At 45.0% G+C, this 23326-nt stretch overlaps 1 long non-coding RNA gene across 1 annotated transcript; it reads left to right on the top strand.

The window, feature by feature from the left end:
• Positions 1-494: 494 nt before the first annotated feature.
• On the top strand, positions 495-10515 carry LOC134360036 (uncharacterized). Its single transcript, XR_010021235.1, has 3 exons — positions 495-533; positions 2716-2854; positions 10358-10515. It is a non-coding gene; the product is annotated as an uncharacterized LOC134360036 (long non-coding RNA).
• The last annotated feature ends 12811 nt before the right edge of the window (positions 10516-23326 follow it).

Genomic DNA, 23326 nt, shown 5'->3' with positions numbered 1-23326 from the left:
TTTTTTTTGTCTTTTCTTTATGAGGCCAAGTTGCTAACTCGACTCTCAACAGATGGAATATGTGCATGGAGCCGGCCGGATTTGAACCCGGGACCACTCGCCTCAAAGTCTGGTGCCGACTGCACCACTGGTTGGCAGTCTTTTGCACACTGCTTGAACGCCCAGGATGGTGCAGTCTTTCATTGATTCTGTTATAGTTATTATTCCATGAATTTATTAAGTACGCCCAAAAGAAAATGAATCTCAGGGTTGTATGCGGCGACTTTGATAATAAAATAACTTTGAGTGTTCCACTTTGGACCGAGGGACATCAGCTGGAACAGCCAGGCTTAGAGATAGGAAAGATGGGGTCGCAGAGAAGCTGACATGCTGAGACAGGAGAGAATAACATTGTCACAGGGGGTGGAAATGTAGCCATTGTGAGCCAAGGATCTATAATCTAAAGATTTAACTGTGATAACAATGGTACATGAATTCTATTTCTCTTTCAGATGGTTGCCAGGGTGATGGTGAAGCAGATTACGAGTGAACGGGTAAGTGATCGCTCTCTGACCTTCTCATACTGAGTTGGATCAAATGTCTTTTCCTTTAGTACCGGACAGCAGAGAAAAGGTGAAGGAGAAGTGAGCAGGACAGGAGTGGTTCTGAGAGAAATGAGAGACAACAGGGGGCAGCTGCTGGAATGTGGAGCAAAAACGCCGACTTCTGGGGGAGCTCTGTCAAGACATTCAGATGTGGCCCAAGTGCGGAGGGGAGGGAGGGGAGGGGAAGGGAGGGGAAATGAGGGGGGGGAGGGGAGGGAGGGAGAGGGGGAGAGGGAGGGGGAGAGAGAGAGACACACACACACACACACACACACACACACACACACACACAAACACACACGGGTCAACAGTTCACTGACTTTAACGAGATCAGTTGCAGAATTTAAAGGGAAAGGCAAACAATAAACAATAGACCAACAGAGCCATTAACTGAAACTCTCAAACTGATGCGCTTTGGTAGAAGAAATAAAAGTGTAGACTATTTTCTAAATGAAGAGAAAATTCAGAACTCTGAGGTGCAAAGGAAGTTGGGAGACCTCGTGCAGGATTCCCTGAAGGCTACAGGTTGAGTCTGTGGTGAGGAAGGCAAATGCAATGTTAGCATTCATTTTGAGAGGACTATAATACAAAAGCAAAGATGTAATTTTGAGACTTTATAAAGCACTTGGTAGGCCTCACTTGGAGTACTGTGAGCAGTTTTGGGCCCCTTATTTAAGAAAGGATGTGCTGACATTGGAGAGAGTTCAAAGGAAGTTGATGAAAATGATTTCAGGATTGAGAGGCTTCTCATATGAGGAGCATCTGATGGGTCTGGGCCTGTACTCACTGGAATTCAGAAGAATAACGGTGACCTCACTGAAACATATTAAATGTTGAAATGTCTCAATAGGGTGGATGTGGAGAGGATGTTTCCTATTGTGGGAGAGTCTAGAACCAGAAGACACAGCCTCAGAATAGAGGGGCATCCTTTTAGAATGGAGATGAGGAGGAGTTTCTTTAGCCAGAGAGCGGTGAATCTGTGAAATTTATTGTCGTAGGCAGCTGTGGAGGCCAAGTCATTGAGTATATTGATAGATTCTTCATTAGTCAGGGTATGAAGGCATACAGGAAAGCAGGAGATTGGGGGCTGAGAGGGAAAATGGATCAGCCATGATGAAATAATGGAGTAGACTTGATGGGCCAAATGACCTAATTCAGCTCCTATGTCTTATGATCATATAAAAGTTAATGCCAACACTGTAGCTGGAAACAATAACTCAATACTAAATGAATACTGTTCCTTTACGGAGTCTGTCAAAATGCTAGTCCTCTTTCCCAGACAAGAACAAGGGTGTGAAGGGAGCATAAATGTTGCTGTGCTTTTGGTCAAGTTATGGCAAAACTTAAATGAAAAGAAAGGAGTTAAATGCCACCATAATGAAACAGTAATTAGCTAGAACATGTGTATTTACATGAGCGATTGCTGAACCTGTTGTGCAGCCCACCTGTGCAGGTCCCCAAAGCAGAGTCCATGGTTGTGATAACTCAATGGGTTAGGCAGCATCCGCCGTGGCAACACAATAGATAGGAGCAGGAGTCAGCCATTTAGCCGCTCGAGCCTGCTCCACTATTCAATAAGATCATAAGGACTAGGAGTAGGAGTCGGCCAATTGGCTCGTCAATCTTGCTCCGCCATCCACGGCTGATCTGGGTGTAGACTCAGCTCCACTGACCTGCCTTTTCCTCATTACCCTTAACCACCCTGATATGCAAAACTTGATCCAACTGTGTCTTAAATATATTTAATGACTAAATTCTGCTGCGCAGTGAATTCCACAGATTCACTGCTCTCTGGGAAAGCAGTTCCTCCTTTGTCTTAACTATTCCTTCCCTAATTTGATATGTTTCAGTAAGATGCCGTCTCCTCCTTCTGAATCCCAGTGAGTATAGTCACACAAGACTCACTCTACTAATAGGCCAACCCCTTCACCTCCAGACTCAACCAGGTGAACCTCCTCTGCACTGCCTCCAAAGCCAGTATATCCTTCCTCAAGTAAGGAGACCAGAACTGCATGCAGCACTCCAGGTGTGGCCTCACCAGTACCCTGTACAGTTGTAGCATAACCTCCCTGCTCTTAGATTTCAGTCACTTTAGCAATGAATGCCAACATTCCATTTGCCTTTCTTTCAGGTCAAGTCGGCAGCAGCGAACAAAGTGGCCAGCGGCAACGTCCTGCTGACAGTCCACAAAACTACTTCTTCTACATCTTCCTCCATCAAATATGATTCTGCTACTAGGCTGCGTGTGATTGGAACCTGAGATTTACAGTGTGAGTATCACACACAAAATGCTGGAGGAACTCAGCAGGCCAGATAGCATCTGTGGAAAAGTGTATAGTCGACGTTTCAGGCCGAGACCCTTCAGCAGAACTGGGGAAAAAGGATGAGGAGTGAGAGTTAGAAGGTGGGGGGAGATATTTAAGACAAGGTTAGATAGATTTTTGCATAATAGGGGAATTAAGGGTTGTGGGGAAAAGGCAGATGGAGATGACTCCATGTCCAGATCAGCCATGATCTTATTGAATGGCGGAACAGGCTTGATGGCCTACTCCTGCTCTTTTGTTATTATGGGAGGGGAGGGAGAAACTGCATCTGCAGATTTTCTCTTGCTTTACATTACGATGTTGTGGTTTTGGACTGACTGAGTGATCTGCGCTTTGCTGTCTCCAAGGGAGTCTGGTAAGGTTTGGAGCAGAGTGTGCGGCCTGCGAGCCCATGATCGACTCCATTGCTTCTCTCCGAATGAGGCATCAAGCAAGGATGAAGTCGATGAGGATGAGAGCGGAGGATGGGTGGGCATTCGGTGCCTGCGTGTAACTGGTATTCCTAGCTGCTGTCGGAGGAGAGTGCAGGAATATTGGGATCCATATTGCCAGGATTGAGTGGCGAGGCTGTGGGCTCACCTTGAGGTCTTGGAGGTTCATGTCGCATGTGTTTCTGGATTCTGTTTCTTTGTGAGTGGCTTGATCAGGGTGATTAATGTGGTCTGGGCGCCCTGGTGAAGAATGGCCCTGCAGCCTACCTGGCACTGAACAGAACACTCCTGGCTCGATGTCTGATATTCTACATGCTGTTCTCTCACTTTTTGCCATTTGCACAATTTGTTCTTTTTTTTTGCGCGTTGGGTGTTTTATATTTTCTTGAACTGATTCCATGATGTTTCTTTGTTTCGTGGCTGCCTGTAGGAGGCGAATCTAAGAGTTGTATTCTGTAACATACTTTGATAATAACTGTACTTTCAATCTTTGAAAACTTGTTGTATTTGCGAACCAACCTTTTGCAATATATTTACCAACTCTCCCGAGTCCCTCCACACAACGGCATGCTGCAATCTTTCACATGTAAGTATAGGAGTGTTATACTACTGGAGGTTTCATAGAAGAGTACAGGAAAGGAATGGGCCCTTTGGCCCACAATGTTGTGCTGAACAAGCTAAAAATAAAATCAAAAACACCCAAACACGAATCCCTCCTACCTACACAATACCCATATCCCTCCACCTTCCTTACATCCATGTGCCTACCCTGAAAGCCTTGAAGGTATTTGCCTCCATCAGCTGAATGGCATCCGCCACTCTCTGAGTAAAAAACTTACCCCACACATCTCTCCTGAACCTACCCCTCTCACCTTCAATGCATGCCCTCTGGTAATAGACTTTTCAACCCTGGGAAACAGATACTCTCTGTCTATGCCTCTCATAGTCTTATAAACCTCTGTCAGATCTCCTCCCAGACTCTGTTGCTCCAGAGAAAAGGACCCAAGTTTATCCAGTCTCTTGTTACACATGCCCTCTGAACCAGGCAGCATCCTGGTAAACCTCTTCTGCACCCTCTCCAAAGTCTCAACGTCCTTCCTACAGTCAGGCTACCAGAATGGTATGCAATTCTCCAGATGTGGCCTAACCAAAGTTTTATAAAGTTGCAGCATAACCTCAGGTTGACATAAAAGATGATAAAGATTTAATTTAAAGAACAGAATTGGACCGTTTGCTATCTTAATTTATTTAGCAAACTCCATTATAAAGTCATAGAGCATTACAGCACAGAAACAGGGCCTTTGGCCCATCCAATCCATGCCTGAGCCATAGCCCTCCATTCCACTCCTATCCATGTACTTATCCAAACTTCTCTTAAATGTTGCAACCAAAGTTCAAAGAAGTTCAATGTAAATTTATCATGGTCACCACATACAACCCTGAGAATCGGTTTAGACAAGGTGACACAGGAGCAGAATCAGGCCATTCGGCCCATCAGGTCTGCTCTGTCATTCCATCATGGCTGGCTTATTATCCCTTTCAACCCCATTCTCCTGTCTTCACCATGTAACTTTTCTTCTGGGCATACTCAATAAATCCACAATGGAATCAATGAAATAACACACCAACTGGGTGTTCAACCAGTGTACAAAAGACACCAAACTATCCAAATACGAAAAGAAAGAAATAATAATAATAAATAAATAAACAATAAATATCAAGAACATGAGATGAAGAGTCATGAGTGAGAACATTTCAATGAAGGGGCTGTGAAGATATCCCCTTTGGTTCAAGAGCCTGATGGTTGAGTGTAGTAACTATTTAGGCAGCCCAAGGAACATCACCGTGGTTATTCAAACCCACAATGTTGCAATCTCCATCAACAACTTGTACCTCAGGCTCTGTGCTTAGCCCCTGCTCTATTCACTTTACACTTATGACTGTGAGGCTGTCAGGGTTCCAATGCCACATTTAAGCTTGCTGATGGCGCCACTGTCATGGGCCGAATCACAGCTGGTGATGAATCAGCGTAGAGGTGGCAGATTGAAAATCTGGTTGAGTGGTGCCACAACAACAACCTCTCAGCCAATGTCAACAAGACCAAGGAGATGGTAATTGACTTCAGGAGGAGCAAACCAGAGGTGCAAGAGCCAGTCCTCACTGGGGGTTCAGTGGAGGAGAGGTCAGCAACTTTAAATTCCTCAGTGTTACTATTTCAGAGGACCTGTCCAATGCCATTATGAAAAAAAATCACAGCTGTGCCTCTGCTTCCTTGGGAGTTTGTGCAGATTCAGTATGACATCTAAAACTTTGATAAACTTCGATAGATGTGTAGTGGAGGGTGGACTGACTGGCTGCTTTACAGCCTGGTATGGAAACACAATGCCCCGAATGGAAAATCTTACAAAAAGTAGTGGATATGGCCCAGTCCATCACAGGTAAAGCCCTCCCCACCATTGAGCACATTTGCACGGAAAATTGTCACAGGAAAGCAGCATCCATCGTCAGGGCCCCCCATCACCCAGGACATGCTCTCTTCTCGCTGCTGCCATCAGGAAGAAGGTACGGGAGCCCTAGGACTCTCACCATCAGGTTCAGGAACAGTTATTACCCCTCAACCATCAGGCCCTGAACCAGAGGGGATAACTTCACTCAACTTCACTTGCCCCATCATTGAAATGTTCCCACAACCTAAATTAACCTCAGGGTTGTATATAGTGAACTATATACACCTTGATAATAAATTTACTTCAAACTTTCGAGGTTCACCACTTCCTCTGGCAGCTCGTTCCATACACTCTCGCTACCCTCTCAGTAAAGAAGTTCCCAGTTCAGTTTCCCCTCAAATATTTCGCCTTTCACCCTTAACTCATTACCTCTAGTTGTAGTCCCACCCAACCTGTGTGAGAAAAAAGCCTGCTTACATTTACTCTATCCATACCCCTAATTTTGTACACCTTTATCAAATCTCCCCGCATTCTCCTACACTCCATGGAATGACGTCCCAGCCTTTTTGACGTTTCCCTGCAACTCAGGTTCTCAAGTTCTGGCAGCATCCTCGTAAATTTTCCCTGCCCTCTTTCAAACTTATTGATATCTTTCCTGTAGATAGGAGACCAAAACTGCACACAGTACTCCAAATTAGGCCTCACCAATGAGTTATACCACTCCAACATAACATCCCGACTCCTGTACTCGATACTCTGATCTGTTGCTGCCAGAGTGCCAAACACTCTCTTTAGGACCTTATCTACCTATGACACCACTTTCAAGGATCTGACTGTTCTACCATGCTCCTCAGTGCCCTGCCGCTCTCTGTGTAAGTCCTAACCTGGTTTGTCCTCCCAAAGTGCAACACCTCACATTTGTCTGCATTAAATTCCATCTGCCATTTTTCAGCCCACTTTTCCAGCTGGTTCAGATCCCACTGCAAGCTTTGATAGTCTTCCTCGCTGTCCGCTACACCCCCGATCTCGGACCATCTGCAAATTTGCAGATCCATTTTACCACGTTACCATCCACTTTGAAGGAATTATGGATTCGCATTCCCAGATGAGAGGAGGAGAACATGAACCCTTGTCACACCTGGAAAGGCTGTTTACATCCTTGGACGATAGTGTTACAGCTCCTCGGTATTTTCACAAGTTGCTCTGATGTGCAGTGTGTAGGCGGGAAATGGACGAACTCCAGCAATAAGCCTTGGTTCTGAGAGGAGAAAAGTTTCCAACACTCCCAGAAACAGTCATTAAAACCTGGAACTTTGACATAATCCAAGACAACAGATGGGGCCTTCGAGAAATACCCCATTTTTGACAGTGGAGTTCTAACTCAGCACTAAATAAGGAAAGTTGGGTCTATGTCGGTAAACCTTTGGACAGGGGTATTAGCCCTTAATTTCATAGAACATACAGCAGTACAGCACAGGAACAGGCCCTTCAGCTCACGATGTTGTGCTGAACTAATTAATTTAATAATCAAATGGCCAACTAAACCAATCTCTTCTGTCTGCACAATGTCCATATCCTTCCATCTTCCTCATATTCACATCTCTTAAAAGCCCTTAATGTATCGACCTCTACCATCCCCCCAGGCAGTCACCACTCACTGTGTGTGTGTGTGTGTGTGTGTGTGTGTGTGTGTGGGTTGCTCAAGATTCCCAGCTTCTGCAGAATCTCTTGTGTCTATTTTTAAATTAAACTGCATTTATGTAAAGTTGCTACAAGCATTTAAGGCAGATTTCATCAGCATCAACAAATTTCGAGCAGAATCCTTTTGTCATGTACAGAATTCCATTTTGGGAAATTTAATCTTTCCCTCTCAATTTTAGCCAAGTTAAAACTGAAAGCTGGTTTGAAAGTTAAAATTTTTTTTCTCAAGAACTAGGACTGTTGTTTCTTCATGATTTATAACAAATTCTGGAGCTTTGATTCCAGGAATGAAAGGATTAACTTATGAGGAGCATTTGATGGCTCTGGACCTGTGCTTGCTGGAGATTAGAAGAATGGAGGCCAGGGCGGGGTGGGGGGAAGATTTCATTGAAACCTATCAAACGTTGAAGGGCCAAGATAGAGGGGATGTGGAGAGAATGTTTCCTGTGGTAGGTGAATCTTAGACCAGAGGACACAGCCTCAGAATAGAAGGACGTTCATTTAGAATGGAGACGAGGAGGAATTTCTTTAGCCAGAGGGTAGTGAATCTGTGGAATTTGTTGCTATTGGCTGTGGAGGCCAAGTCATTGATTCTATTTAAGGCAGAGGTATGTAGATTCTTGATTAGTCAGGACGTCAAAGGTTACAGGGAGAAGGCAGATGAATGGAGTTGAGAGGGATAATAGATCAACCAGGATGGAAAGGTGGAATAGACTCGATGGGTCAAATGGCCCAATTCTGTTCCTATGTCCTATGGTATCCTCCCAGACTTGCATGACTGACAGTAGTGAAAACTAAGAGGAAGCTACTGACATGATGAAGGAAGCCCTGATCACCGCCAGACATGGAGGACCTTCATTACTGCCATAAGCACCAGCAGTGTAACAGGCAGTAGAGCAGAGAGAAGTTTGTGAAAAACTTGTAGAGCAGTGACCTGTGGCTGGAGAAGAAACCATAGAGGTGTGACACCAGGAGATTCTACCTTTTAAAGTTCAGACGAGACATGTCTCCAGTTCTGTCCACTGAAGCTGACCAAAGTTCAAAGTTCAAAGTGAGTTTATTATTAGAAACAGAGACAATGTACAAATAATAAATAAATAAACAAACAAATATTACCAGGGTAACACACATAAAATGCTGGAGGAACTCAGCAGGTCAGGCAGCATCTATGGAAAGGAATGAACAGTTGGCATGTTGGGCTGAGACCCTCTATCGGGATGGGAGAGGAAGGAGGAAGGTGGGGAGGGGTTAGGTGGAAAAAGTCAAGAGCTGGAGAAGAAGGAATCTGATAGGGGAGGAGAGTGGACCATGGGAGAGAGGGAATCAGAATCCGAATCAGAATCAGATTTAATATCACTGGCATATGTTGTGAAAATCGTTGAGAAGAGGCATCAGGGGGAGGTGATAGGCAGGAGAGGAGAAGAAGTAAGAGACCAGAGGGGAAACATATCAAAAATCCTGGATGGAGAAAATCAATGTTTACATATACAGTGTGTGCGTGTGTGTATATATATATATATGTGTGTGTGTGTGTGTGTATAAATATAAATATATATATATTTATATTTACACACACACACACACACACACACACACACACACACACACACACATATATATATATATACACACACACACACACTGTCGCACATAAATATCTGTGTGTGTGTGTGTGTGTGTGTGTGTGTGTGTGTGTGTAACAAAGACTGTACAGTACTGTATGTACTTTGACCTGTGTCTGATTCTGATTATGGAAGAAGCTGTTCCTGACTCACTGAGTGTGTGTCGTCAGGCTCCTGTACCTCTTTCCTGATGGTAACAAGGAGAAGGGGGCATCTCCTGGGTGATGGGGGTTCTTATTGACGGACGCTGCCTTCCCAAGGCATTGCCTCATGAAGATGTCCTTGATGCAGAGGAGCGATTTCGACTACAGCTGTTAGTCTAGATGGCAGCTGGAGAACTAAAATTCAGTTAATTGAATAAAATAGCTTGGAATTAAAACAAGTCCAGTAAAGGGGAGAGTGATACTGGGGAATTTTCAGAATCAGGTTTAACATCACTGGCGCATGTTGTGACATTTGTTGTTTAGTGGCAGCAGTACATCACAATACATAATGAAGAAAAGCTATAAATTACAAAAAGAAATATATTTAAAAATTAAATTATGGAAGTAAGTAGTTCAAAAAGAGAGCAAAAGTAGTGAGGTGGTGTTCATGGGTTCATTGTCCGTTCAGAAATCTGGTGGTGGTGGGGAAGAACTGTTCCTGAATCGCTGAGTGTGTGTCTTCAGGCTCCTGTACCTCCTCCCTGATGGTGGCAATGAGAAGAGGGCATGTCCTGGGTGATGGGGGTCATAATAATGGATGCCGCCTTTCTGAGGCATCGCCTTTTGAAGATGACCTCAATGCCAGGGAGGCTGGTGCCCATGATGGAGCTGGCTGAGTTTACAACTTACAGCAGCTTTTACTAATCCTGTGCAGGGCCCACCCCCCACCCCCAGACAGTGACATACCAAACCTCCTCAAACACCAAATGAAATATAGTCGCTGATGTGCCTTCTTTGTAACTGCATTGACATGTTGGGTCCAAGGTAGATCCTTGGAGATGTTGACACCCAGGAAACTGCTCACCCTCTTCACCACCGATTCCTCTATGTGGACTGGTGTGTTTTCTCTCTACTTCCCCTTCCTGAAGCCTATAATCAGTTCCTTGGTCTTACTGATGTTGTCGTTGCAACCCCACTCAACCAGCAGATCGATCTCTTTTCTGTACAATTCCCTGTCACTACCTGAGATTATTTGTGTGGACAAGTTGCCCCTTAGATCCCTTGTAAATCTTTGTCCTCTTTCTTTTAAACCGGTGTCCTCTAGCTTTAAATGCCCCTGCAATGGGATGAAGATTGTGACCAGCCACCTTACCTGCATCCCTGAAGATTCTGTATACCACGTGAACTGTTGCGAAGTAAGTTTCGAACCCATCTATCAACTCTGGCCCACAGATCTGGCGGTTGACATCGGAAAGACGAGGATCTCAGGATTCATTGTGCAACCGAGTATCATCCAATGGCGTGTGTACAAAGTTCAAAGGTCAAAGATAATTGGCCTAGCAATAAAGGCAGCAGCCAAAGGAACACATCTGTCTAATTTTCTCAACTAATTTCACAATTTGAGATGATTAATAAAGAACTAATGCTTGCTTTCTCAGTTAAGTCCTTTTGTTGGCAATGGTTCTGCATTCCATCCAAATAATTTCTTTTTAATTCATTCAGAAGATGTTGGCAAGGCCAGCCAGCAGTCAGTCATCGTCCCCCGTTTCCCAGTTTGAGGGTGGTGCGAGCTGGCTGCCTGAATGGATGGCAGGGCCAGTTCTGAGGGCAGTTTGAGGTCAAACACATTGCTGTGGTCTGCACTCACAGACAGGCAAGCCGGGTCAGAGTCAGAATCAGGATTATTATCACCAGCAAGTGCCATGAAATTTGTTAACTTAGCAGCAGCAGTTCAATGCAATACATAATCTAGCAGAGAGAAAAAATAATAATAAATAAAATAAAACATACTAATAAATAAACAAGTAAATCAGTTATGCATATTGAATAGATTTTTTAAAATGTGCAAAAACAGCATTACTGTATATTAAAACAGGTGAGGTAGTGTCCAAAGCTTCAATGTCCATTTAGGAATCGGATGGCAGAGGGGAAGAAGCTGTTCCTGAATCACTGAGTGAGTGCCTTCAGGCTTCTGTACCTCCTTCCTGATGGTAACAGTGAGAAAAGGGCATGTCCTGGTGCTGGAGGTCCTTAATAATGGACACTACCTTTCTGAGACACCACTCCCTAAAGATGTCCTGCGTACTTTGTAGGCTAGTACTCAAGATGGAGCTGACTAGACTTACAACCTTCTGCAGCTTCTTTCGGTTCTGTGCAGTAGCCCCTCCATACCAGACAGTGATGCAGCCTGCCAGAATGCTCTCCTCACTACAGCTATAGAAGTTTTTGAGTGTATTTATTGACATATCAAATCTCATCAAACTATTAATAAAGTATATCCGCTGTCTTGCCTTCTTTATAACTCCATCGATATGTTGGGACCAGGTTAGATCCTCACAGATCTTGACACCCAGGAACTTGAAGCTGCTCACTCTCTCCACTTCTGATCCCTCTGTGAGGATTGGAATGTGCTCCTTCATCTTACCTTTCCTGAAGTCTACAATCAGCTCCTTCGTTTTATTGACGTTGAGTGCCAGGTTGTTGCTGTGGCACCATTCCACTAGTTGGCATATCTCACTCCTGTACACCCTCTCGTCACCACCTGAGATTCTACCAACAATGGTTGCATTGTCAGCAAGTTTATAGATGATATTTGAGCTATGCCTAGCCACACAGTCATGTGTGTAGAGAGAGTACAGCAGTGGGCTAAGCACACACCCCTGAGGTGCGCCAGTGTTGATAGTCAGCGAGGAGGATCTGTTATCATCGATCCGCACAGACTGTGGTCTTCCGGTTAGGAAGTTGAGGATCCAATTGCAGAGGGAGCTACAGAGGCCCAGGTTCTGCAACTTCTCAATCAGGATTGTGGGAATGATGGTATTAAATGCTGAGCTATAGTCGATGAACAGCATCCTGACGTAGGTGTTTATGTTGTCTAGGTGGTCTAAAGCCCTGTGAACAGCCATTGAGATTGTGTCTGCCATTGACCTATTGTGGCGATAGGCAAATTGCAATGGGTCCAGGTCCTTGCTGAGGCAGGAGTTCAGTCTAGTCATGACCAACCTCTCAAAGCATTTCATCACTGTCGATGTGAGTGCTACCGGGCGATAGTCATTAAGGCAGCCCACATTATTCATCTTGGGCATTGGTATAATTGTTGCCTTTTTGAAGCAAGTGGGAATTTCTGCCCATAGCAGTGAGAGGTTAAAAATGTCCTTGATACTCCAGCTAGTTGGTTGGCACAGATTTTCAGAGCCTTACCAGGTACTCCATCGGGACCTTCTGCCTTGCAAGGGTTCACACTCTTTAAAGGCAGTCTAACATCGGCCTCTGAGACAGAGATCACAGGATCATCAGGTGCAGCAGGGATCTTCACAGCTGTAGTTGTGTTCTCCTTTTCAAAGCATGCATAGAAGGCGTTGGGTTCATCTAGTAGTGAAGCATCACTGCTATTCATACTATTGGGTTTCGCTTTGTAAGAAGTAATGTCTTGCAGACCCTGCCAGAGTTGTTGTACATCCGATGTCGCCTCCAACCTCATTCGAAATTGTCTCTTCACCCTTGAAATAGCCCTCTGGAAATCATACCTGGCTTTCTGGTTGCTAGACTTGAATGCCACAGATCCAGCCTTCAGCAGACGATATACCTCCTGGTTCATCCATGGCTTTTGGTTTGGGAATGTACAGTAAGTCTTTGTGGGCACACACTCATCCACACAGGTTTTAATGAAGTCGATAACAACTGCAGCCTACTCATCCCAGATTCAAAGATGAATCCCTGAATATCGTCCAGTCCACCGATTCAAAGCAGTCCTGTAGGTGCTCTTGTGCTTCCCTTGTCCAAACCTTCTTGGTCCTCACTGCTGGTGCTGCGGTCTTCAGTCTCTGCCTATACTCAGGGAGTAGAAGTACAGCCAGGTGATCAGACTTCCTGAAGTGAGGGCGTGGAATAGCACGGTCACGGAGCCACTCTCTGCTGAACATCGACGACTCCTCCGTTGAGATCGTTAAAAGCGCCAAATTTCTTGGTGTTCACCTGGCAGAGAATCTCACCTGGTCCCTCAACACCAGCTCCATAGCAAAGGAAGCCCAGCAGTGTCTCTACTTTCTGCAAAGGCTGAGGGAAGTCCGTCTCCCACCCCCCATCCTCACCACATTCTACAGAGGTTGTATTGAGAGCATCCTGAGAGGCTGCATCACTGCCTGGTTCGGAAATTGCACCATCTCGGATTGCAAGACCCTGCAGCGGATAGTGAGGTCAGCTGAGAAGATCATCAGGGTCTCTCTTCCCGCCAATACAGACATTTACACCATACGCTGATTTAATTTCTGGTTTACCTTGACTCTCTGTGCTATTTTTCCTTTTAAAAGTTCTACCCGGAGGAAATTTACTCTTATGGATTAAAGCATACTTATCTGCTAATTTAGCAGACTCTTGCAATGTAGCAGTGTGCCTCTCTTTTAAGTATATCATTATGTCAACAAGGACGTACCTTTTAAACTCCTCCATTAAAATCAACTCTTTTAAGTTATTATACTCCATATTCACAATTTTAGAGGAAACCCATCTCTCAAAACACACAGATCTATCGTGGGCAAATTCCACGTAGGTTTTTCCCACGGATTTCTTCAAATTTCTGAATCTTTCTCTAAAAGCTTCCGGAACCAGTTCATATGCTTTCAGTATATGCTGCTTCACGATATCATAATCACGTGCTTGGTCAGCAGTTAAAGCTGTATAAACTTGTTGTGCCTTACCCCTAATTACACTTTGTAACATCACTGGCCATTTATCTTTTGGCCACCCTGAAATCAGAGCAACAATTTTGAAATGCTGGAAATATTTATCCACTTCTGTCTCATTAAATGGAGAAGCCAACATAACTTCCCGACTTGCAACGAACTGTTTCCTAGGACCAGGGGACTGATTCTCGTACTTTAATTTCTCCGTTGCTAGCTCAAACTCCCCCTGTTTATTTGCAGCTTCTAATTGATTCTGTTTTAACTCAGCTTCTACTCTAAGCTTTACTAACGCTACCTGTTCCAGGTGTAACTGGATCGCTGCTTTACTTACAGGGAACCTATCTAACTCCGCTTCATCAAAAACTCCCGAATTTATATAGTGTTCCAGGATTTTCCTCTGAATTACCAGCTTAGTTGTAACCGTCAATATTCCTTTAAGGTCTAACCTTCTCGTAATCTTAGATACATCATCCTTTTTCACCTTCACTAATACCTCCGGGTCTGGCAATGCCATAAACTCATCAATATTCATTGCTGCTGAATACCACCCACAGACCAATTAAACAAAAGAATTGGGTATTTCCCTTTTCCAAATCAGATTGATAATTAAACAAGCGCTTAAGCTCAAAATCAGAACATATCACAGACAAGCCCCCAATTTTGTCACGTGTCCAGCAACAAAGAATATAGAATTGAGTCAGATTTTATAAACAAACATAAACATTTATTAAACTCTGCTCAACAATAGCAAAAAGTATTCAAACGACTAACTTAACTGGAAGTTAACTGCTATACGGCAACTCTGGAACAGTTCTCGAAGTGATATATTTGAAAGTCCAAGTGATTTATACAGTCATTAAGGAGAGACATCTTGTCATAGTCCAGTCCGTGAAGTCCGTGTTCCGGTTCACGGTCTAGTCCAAGGTTCCTTGTTCTGGGTTTCTGGTTTTCCCCAGTTTCTGTTTTGGGCACATGTTTCTCGTTATGGAGCTGAGACATAAATACCTCTGCAAACCAGGGATTCCCTGCTGGACTGTTCTGTTCCCCTCCTTGTCTTTTCCCCCCTCGCCTGACTCCCTGCCTGGATACCTCGCCTGACTCTCTGCCTGCACACCTAGCCTAGATACCCCACCTGTATCGCTGAAGTTTTACTGCCGGAGCAAGACCGGAGCCTTGTTAGGTCAAGATAAGGAACTTTCTTTTGTTGTGTGGAATTGTCTCTTTGTGTCCACGCCTTTGCTAGGTGGGTCTGGCCGTTTGCCGCCACCTAGTGTTGGGATCTGTCTCTGTGTCCACGCCTTCACTAGGTGGGTCCGGCTGTTTGCCGCCACTTTGTGTTGGGATCCGTCTCTTCATGTTCAGTGTTCTGTGTATGAGTCCCGGCCCTATGTCCTAATCCCAAGGAGGGGTCCCGGCTCTGTGTTCCATGCTCCTGTCTCTTCTAGTCCAAGGCTCCGTGCTTCTGAAGGCCCTCGTCCAGTCCGTGCCTAGTCCAGTCCTATCCGAGTCCTGTCCACGTGCCTTTACATGTCCTTGTGTCTTGCCCTACCCAGGAGTTCCTCACCCAAGCTATGTCCAGTCCTGGAGCCTCGTCTTTTTCTCGCCTAGTTCTGGAGTCTGAGCCTGACTCAAGTCCCAGGTTCTGGGTCCTTGCCTAGTCTCTGGCTCGGAGTCCATGCCCAAGCCTCCGCATTTCAAGAGCAAGACCCTAGCCTGCAGGCCTCAAGACCCCAAGCCTGCCTCCAAGCCTCAAGCCTCAAGACCAAGATCCCAGCCTGCCTCCAAGCTCAAGTCTCAAGACCAAGACCCCAGCCTGCCTCCAAGCTCAAGCCTCAAGACCAAGACCCCAAGCCTCAAGCCTCAAGACCAAGACCCCAGCCTTCCTCCAAGCTCAAGCCTCAAGACCAAGACCCCAGCCTGCCTCCAAGCACAAGCCTCAAGACCAAGACCCCAGCCTGCCTCCAAGCTCAAGCCTCAAGTCCAAGACTCCAGCCTGCCTCCAAGCTCAAGCCTCAAGACCAAGACCCCAGCCTCAAACCCTGCAGTCATGTCATGTCCATGCCTGGTTCTGGCACCCGAGCCTGAGGCAAGACCCAGGTTCTGGGTCCATGTCCAGTCTCTGGCTCGGATTCCAAGCCCTAGTCTGTGTTCTTGTCCCTGCACCTTGTCTGTATCCTGTCATGTCCCTACTCTAGTCAAGTACTGTTCCTTGTACTTCAGTGTCTGTGTCTTGCATTTGGGTCCGTTACCAGCACCCCATTGTGACACTTCTCTGGAAACAGATTTCTCTGAAGACGTGACGTTACTGCTGATTCCATCCAAAGGATTCACGACGAAGGAAATAAAATGGCTTAAAGGAACTAACCTTTTCCTGGGGAGTGAACACTGCACAAACCTTCCTGATCTTGCAGGAGTTATCTCAGATGCAGGCCACTATTCCTGAATGAAGATTCAATAAGGTCGATCCTTTATAAAACCGCCGAACAACACCAACTTTACTCAATCCTTCAGGTTCCCGTACTTTGGTAAGGTCTTCACTCTCCAATACTAAACTGGAAAGGTAAATCAAAGGTGCAACACACAAAAACTGGCAGCGATTGGCAAAATTGCCGGCACAACGATTTTTACCTTACAACAAAGTAAAACTCCACTTTAAAACCAAACTGTGTCATGAGATGAATATGCAGCATAATGAAGTAAATGACAAATCAAACAATGAATCAATTGTGTGACAACAGGGGTTTCTCCTTTAAATACCTGTTGGGAACATGTCATCACGTGACCTCACACTGGTGGGAAAATTACTTCACCCCACCACCACAAGACCATTACATCATGCTCACAAGATACTCAATTACATCATGGTCATAAGACAGTCACAAGATACCCACGAGGTATGTAACAGGTAGAACAAAGGAATCTGGGAATAGAGGTATATAATTCATTGAAAGTGGCATCACAGGTAGATAGGGTCGTAAAGAAAGCTTTTGGCACATTAGCCTTCACAGATCAAAGTACTGAGTACAGGAGTTGTGATGTTCTGTTGAAGTTGAATAAGACATTGGTGAGGCCTAATTTGGATTATTGTGTGCAGTTTTGGTCACCTACCTACAGGAAAGATGTAAATAAGATTGAAAGAGTACAGAGATAATTTACAAGTACATTGCCTGGGCTGGAGGACCTGAGTTATAAGGAAAGACCGAATAGGTTAGGGCTTTATTCCTTAGAATGTAGAAGAATCAGAGAGATTTGATGAAGTTATACAAAACTATGAAATGAATACCAATGAATTGATCCACTTGACCCGATAAAGGAGTGTTAGGGCCATGGCAAAGCTCAGACTGGGCATGGCACCTGATGATGATGATGATGATGATGTTACAAAACTATGAGGGTATAAATAGGGTAAATGCAAGCAGGATTTTTCCACTGAGGTTCGGTGAGACTACAACCAGAGGTCATGGGTTAAGGTTGAAAAGTATAAGGTTTGAATGGAACATGAAAGGGAACTGAGAGGGTGGTGAGAGTGTGGGACGAGCTGCCAGCACAAGTGATGGATGTGATTTTGATTTCAACGTTTAAAAGAAGTTTAGATAGGTACATGGGATGGGAGGGGCATGCAGGGTGGTGGTCCCAGTGCAGGTCAATGGGACTACGCAGTTTAAATGGTTCTACTTCAATAAGTTTGCTGATGGTACAAATATTGTTGGCAGAATTTCAGATGCTGACGAGAGCGCATATAGGTGCGAAATATATCAGCTGGTAGAGTGGTGTCTCAGTATCAATCTTGCACTCAATGTCAGTAAGACCAAAGAACTGATTGTAGACTTCAGAAATGATAAGACAAGGGAACACACTCCGGCCTTCATAGAGGGGTCAGAAATGGAAAGAGTGAGCAATTTCAAGTTCCTAGTGTCAACATCTTTGAGGATCTATCTTGGTCCCAATATATCAATGCAGCTACAAAGAAGGCATGATAGCAGCTATATTTCATTAGGAGTTTGAGGATATTTGGTATGTCACCAAGGACACTTGCAAATTTCTACAGATATACCACGGAGACCATTCTAATTGGCTGCAACACCGTCTGGTATGGTGGGGTGGGGGCTACTGCACAGGATCGAAGTAAGCTGCAGAGAGTTGTAAAATTAGTCAGCTCCATCATGGCACCAGACTGTGGTATCCAGAACATCTTCAAGGAGCGATGCCTCAGAAAGGCGGCATCCATCATTCAGGACCCCATCACCCGGGTCATGCATTGTTCTCATTGCTACCATCAGGGAGGAGGTACAGGAGCCTGAAGACGCCCACTCAATGATTCAGGAACAGCTTCTTCCCCTCTGCCATCCGATTTCTGAATGGACATTGAACCCATGAACACCACCTCACTACTTTTTTATTTGTATTTTTGCACTACTGATTTAATTTAACTATTTAACATACATACTGTATATCTTACAATTTAATTTAACTATTTAACATACATACTGTATATCATGTGACAGCGGCCACACCCCGGGCAACGGCTTCGACAAGCCGGCTAAACCAGGTGAGGGTAGCCAACGGGTCTCAAACCCTCGGTGAGATAGGGAGTTGTCTATCCCAGCATGTGAAGACAGACTCCGGCGGATTGAGTGGACGAGACCAGCGGAAGGTCCAATGGTCAAGAAGGCGGTCTCTGCAAGCGTCGTGGAACGTGTAGAGCTGGACAAGACACAGGAGACATCCTGGTCATCCACTGCGCCTAGTCCCATCTCCAGCCATCTAGACTCTGTCTTGCCACTGGATCCAGATGGGAATTGGGAAGAGAGAGTGAGGCTGACGCTGTGCAACTCTCCCTCACTTAAATCCAAATCACGCGCTAGTCTCGACACCATCATAATGGTGTCGAGGTCCTCATCGACGTCAACGATGGACGAACAACCCACCATATGTTACTGTAATTCACAGTCTGTTTCTCTAATATCATGTACTGCATTGTACTGCTGCCATAAAGACATATTTCACAACATGTGCTGGTGATATTGAACCTGATTCTAAAATGGCTCAGCACAGACTAGATGGGCTGAAGGGCCTGTTTTTGTGCTGTAACTTTCTATGACCATAAGGCACAGGAACAGGATTAGCTCACTCAGCTCATCAGGGCAGAGGTGAAGGAGCCTGAAGGCGCACACTCAATATTTTACGGAAATCTTCTTCAGAACCAGAACCATTTTATTGCCAGTATGTGAAACATCACAGAATTGACTGTGGTTCAGTCCCAAGCATAAATCCTCTCCTCCAGGTTTCTGAATAGTTCATGAACACTACCTCACTAACTTCTGATAGCTGACACTGTAAATCTTTCTGCTGACTGCTGTGCTACCGTGCCACGATACAGGGCAACACAGTAGCACAGCGGTTATTTTTTTCTCATTACCCCCCCGCACCCTCTTCTCTCTTCTTATATTGTCCACTCTGACCTCTTACCTCTTCTCCTCACCAATCTATTGCCTCTGCTTGGTGTCCCTCCTCCTTCCCTTTCTCTCATGGTCCACTCTCCTCTCCTATCAGGTTCCAGCCCTTTACCTTTCCCACCCACCTGGCTTCACCTCTCACCTTGTAGTTTGTCCTTCTTCCCTTCCCCTCACCTTTTTATTCTGGTTTCCTGCTCCATCCTTTCCAGTCCCAATGAAGGGTCTTGGCCCAAAATATCAACTGTTTATTCATTTTCATAGTTGCTGCCTGACCTGCTGAGTTCCTCCAGTTTTGTGTGTGTGTTGCTTTGGATTTCCAGCACTGCAGAATCTCTTGTGTCAATGACTCTTAAAGATCCCCCTTCCCTCCTCTTCTATTCCCTATTCTAACCTCTTACCTCTTTTCCTCACTTGCCTATCACCTCCCCCTGGGTCCTACGGTGCACTCTCCTCTCCTATCAGACTCCCTCTTCTCCAGTCTTTACCTTTCCCACCCGCCTGGCTTCACCTATCACCTTCTGGCTATCCCCCTTTCCAGGCCCCTTCCTTTCCAGTCCAGAAACGTCTACTGTTTACTCCTCTCAATAGACACTGCCCGACCTGCTGAGTTCCCCCAACAGTTTGTGTGGGTCACTATTCTCTGTCTTCTGTTTTCCTTTTGTACTTCCTCGATGTAGTTATGTATCAAAATATCTGTCTGGATGTCACATAAATAATAGTTTTTCACTGTATCTTGGTATATATGACAGTAATAAACTACTCCCAACAGTAGTGCCCTCTCAGGAGAATTGTCTGTGGTGAAGGAGCAGGAGACGGGAGTTTTCATTGTGTTCTGGCCAATTTAAGTCCATTAGCCGTCATTACCAGCAAATTGATGATGATTGTGGCCTTGGTATTTATCAGGACTCTGTGCTCAAGTTGGCAGTAAACCGTGGAGACACCCTGAGAACAACACATTAACACAAGATGTTAGCGTAAACAATGCAAGACAGAAAGATGGATTCAGTGACTGTGCTGACAGACTACAGCATTGATATACATGCAGTGAAATGGTGAACCTCATTCTAATTTAATGCATTCATCAACCCATTCAAAGCTATTAATTTAATTCACTTAGCCTGTCCTTGAAACTCAGTATTGTGATTATTCACTTATGACTGCTTAAATGTCTTCACCAAATGCTTTCTCACTGAGGAGGAAAGATGGTACCAGCGGCTTTGGCAGACCCAGGTGACTACTTGCAGTTCTTCCACAAAACAGCTTATTAATTCTCCTCTTATATCTTTCTTCTCTCTCTCTCTCTCTCTCTCTCTTCTGATGGTGACTGAGAGCCTCTCAGTCCTCAAAACACGGTGGGGGGGGGTGCTTGGAGAAGCGTTGCGGAAGATTGTAACATCAGGACAGTGAGTTACTGGTCTCCGAATCTTGTTGTGCAGATTTCTGCCCCTCGTTGGTGAGGGAGAGTCTGTCTGAGATACCGAAGTACTGGGTTATGGACTGTAGTTTTTGATGGACTCTAGTTCAAGGCTTTTGCTATTGCTTTCATGGTTCGGGGGGGCGGGGTGGGTAAGGGGTAAGTGCTTCTGCTGGTGCAAAAGGGGGGGGGGTTGATGCCTCTACAGCTGTTTGTGTGATGGGAGGGGGGAGTTGGGTTTTTGCATTCTGGTGCTCCTATCATACATTCCATCAGGTTTCTTGTTTCATGGATATCTGTGAAGAGTGAGAATTTCAGGGTGTATACTGTATACATTCTCTGATATCAAATTGAATCATTTGAACCATTTCAAAGTTCTGCTGCAAGTCTCGACCTGAAACATTGACTGTTTATTCATTTCCATAGATGCTGCCAGACCTGCTGAATTCCTCCAGCATTTTATGTGCTACTCTAGATTTCCAGAATTTGCAGAATCTCTTGTATTTATGATTTTCAGTGACATTAACATCAGCTTGGCTGATTGGGAGAAAGAACCGCTTCCCTTCTGTATGGCCTGAGTCTCATATCAAAGTTCCAAGTTCAAACTACATTTTTTATCAAAGCACGGATACATTATACAACTTTGAGATTCATCTCCTTACAGGCAGCCACAAAACAAAGAAACCCAAAAGAACCAATAAAGAAAAAGAACATCAAGCACCCAATGTGCAGAGGGAAAAAAAAAACAAATGGTGCAAACAGTAAAAGTAAGCAAATGGCATTTAAAATGAAAGTGAGTCTTCAGACACGAAGCCTGGAGCAGCTGGAGCAGGCCGCAGCCCGGAGCGGCTGGAGCAGGCCGCAGCCCGGAGCGGCTGGAGCAGGCCGCAGCCCGGAGCGGCTGGAGCAGGCCGAAGCCCGCAGCGGTTGGAGCAGGCCGAAGCCTGGAGCGGCTGGAGCAGGCCCCAGCCTCAGCCTCAGTTCAGCATTTCGCAGAGTAAAGGTTGTGGAGCCTACAGACACGAATGTCAGAGCAGGCCTCAGTTCAGATCAATGCATAGTGGAGTAAACGACACAGAGCCTGCAGTCATGGAGCCCAGAGCAGATGGTCCAGGCCTACAGAGCAGCCTCAATGCAGTACAGAGCAGAATAAATGCTGTGGAGCAGAGAGCAGAACCACCCGACCCTTGACTCTGGTCCCGACACCCTGCCTTTTCTTACCACCTACTGCCCTTGAGATGGCTGCAGTTGTTCATTGATCATTGAAACTTCGAGACATACGGTGAAGTGTGGCGATTACAACAGCCCTTCTCTTGTCCTCACCTCCCTCTGGTGCTTCCCCTCTCCTCCCCTTTCTGTCATGGTCCACCACTATCCTCTCCAATCTTTTCAGCCCTTTACGTCTTCCACCAATCACCTCCCAGCTTCTTACTTCATTCCCCTCCTCTCCTATCCACTCCTCTTCCCCCTCACCTCACCTCACCTATCAGCTTTTAGCTTGTCCTCTTTCCTCTCCCCCCACTTTCTTATTCTGGCTTCATCCCCCTTCCTTTCCAGTCCTGACGAGGGGTCCCGGTGCAAAATGTCAACAGTCTGAAAGCATCAACAAGGATGTTCGTGTTTAAGCTTTCGTTGAATCAGAATCAGAATTAGATTTAATTTCACTGGCATACATCATGAAATTTTATCTATCTGAATGTCTTATCTATCCATCTGTCTATCAATCTATCTGTCTATCCATCCAACTGTCTATCTATCTATCTATTTATCTGTCTATCAATCTATCTATGTCTGTTTGTCTGTCTGTCTGTCTATTGAATTGACTTTATTACTTACGTCCTTCATATCCATGAGGAGTAAAACTCTTTACATTACATCGCCATCTAAATGTGCAATTTATAGTAATTTATGATAAATAGTATGTACAACGGGGCAGTCAATATACCACAGAAATACAATTATATCAGCATGAATTAATCAGTCTGATGGCCTGGTGGAAGAAGCTGTCCTGGCTTTTATGCTGTGGTACCATTACCCGGATGATAGCAGCTGGAACAGTTTGTGGTTGGGGTGACTCAGGTCTCCAATGATCCTTCGGGCCCCTTTTACACACCTGTCTTTGTAAATGTCCTGAATGATGAGAAGTTCACATCTACAGATGCGCTGCGCAGAACAGGGCCTTCCAACCCTTCGAGCTGCACCACCCAGCAGCCCCCGATTTAACCTGAGCTTAATCAATTTACAATGACCAATTAACCTTTTAACTGGTAGGTCCTTGGACTGTGGGAGGAAAGCAGAGCACCTGGATAAACCCATGTGGTTATGGGGAGAACGTATAAACTCCTTACAGGCAGCGGTGGTTTTGCCGCAGAAGTACATTGCCATGCATAATAATAAAAACAAAAATTACAATGAGAAGCGCATAGAGTATATAACAATTAAATTAAATAACCAGTGCAAAAAGAGAGGAAAACAGAAAAAGCAGCGTGGAAGTGTTCAGAGGTTGAATGTCCATTGAGAAA

Source organism: Mobula hypostoma, chromosome 21 (assembly GCF_963921235.1).
Source record: "Mobula hypostoma chromosome 21, sMobHyp1.1, whole genome shotgun sequence".
NCBI classification, from domain to species: Eukaryota; Metazoa; Chordata; class Chondrichthyes; order Myliobatiformes; family Myliobatidae; genus Mobula; species Mobula hypostoma.
This window is presented reverse-complemented; position numbering and strand designations above follow the sequence as displayed.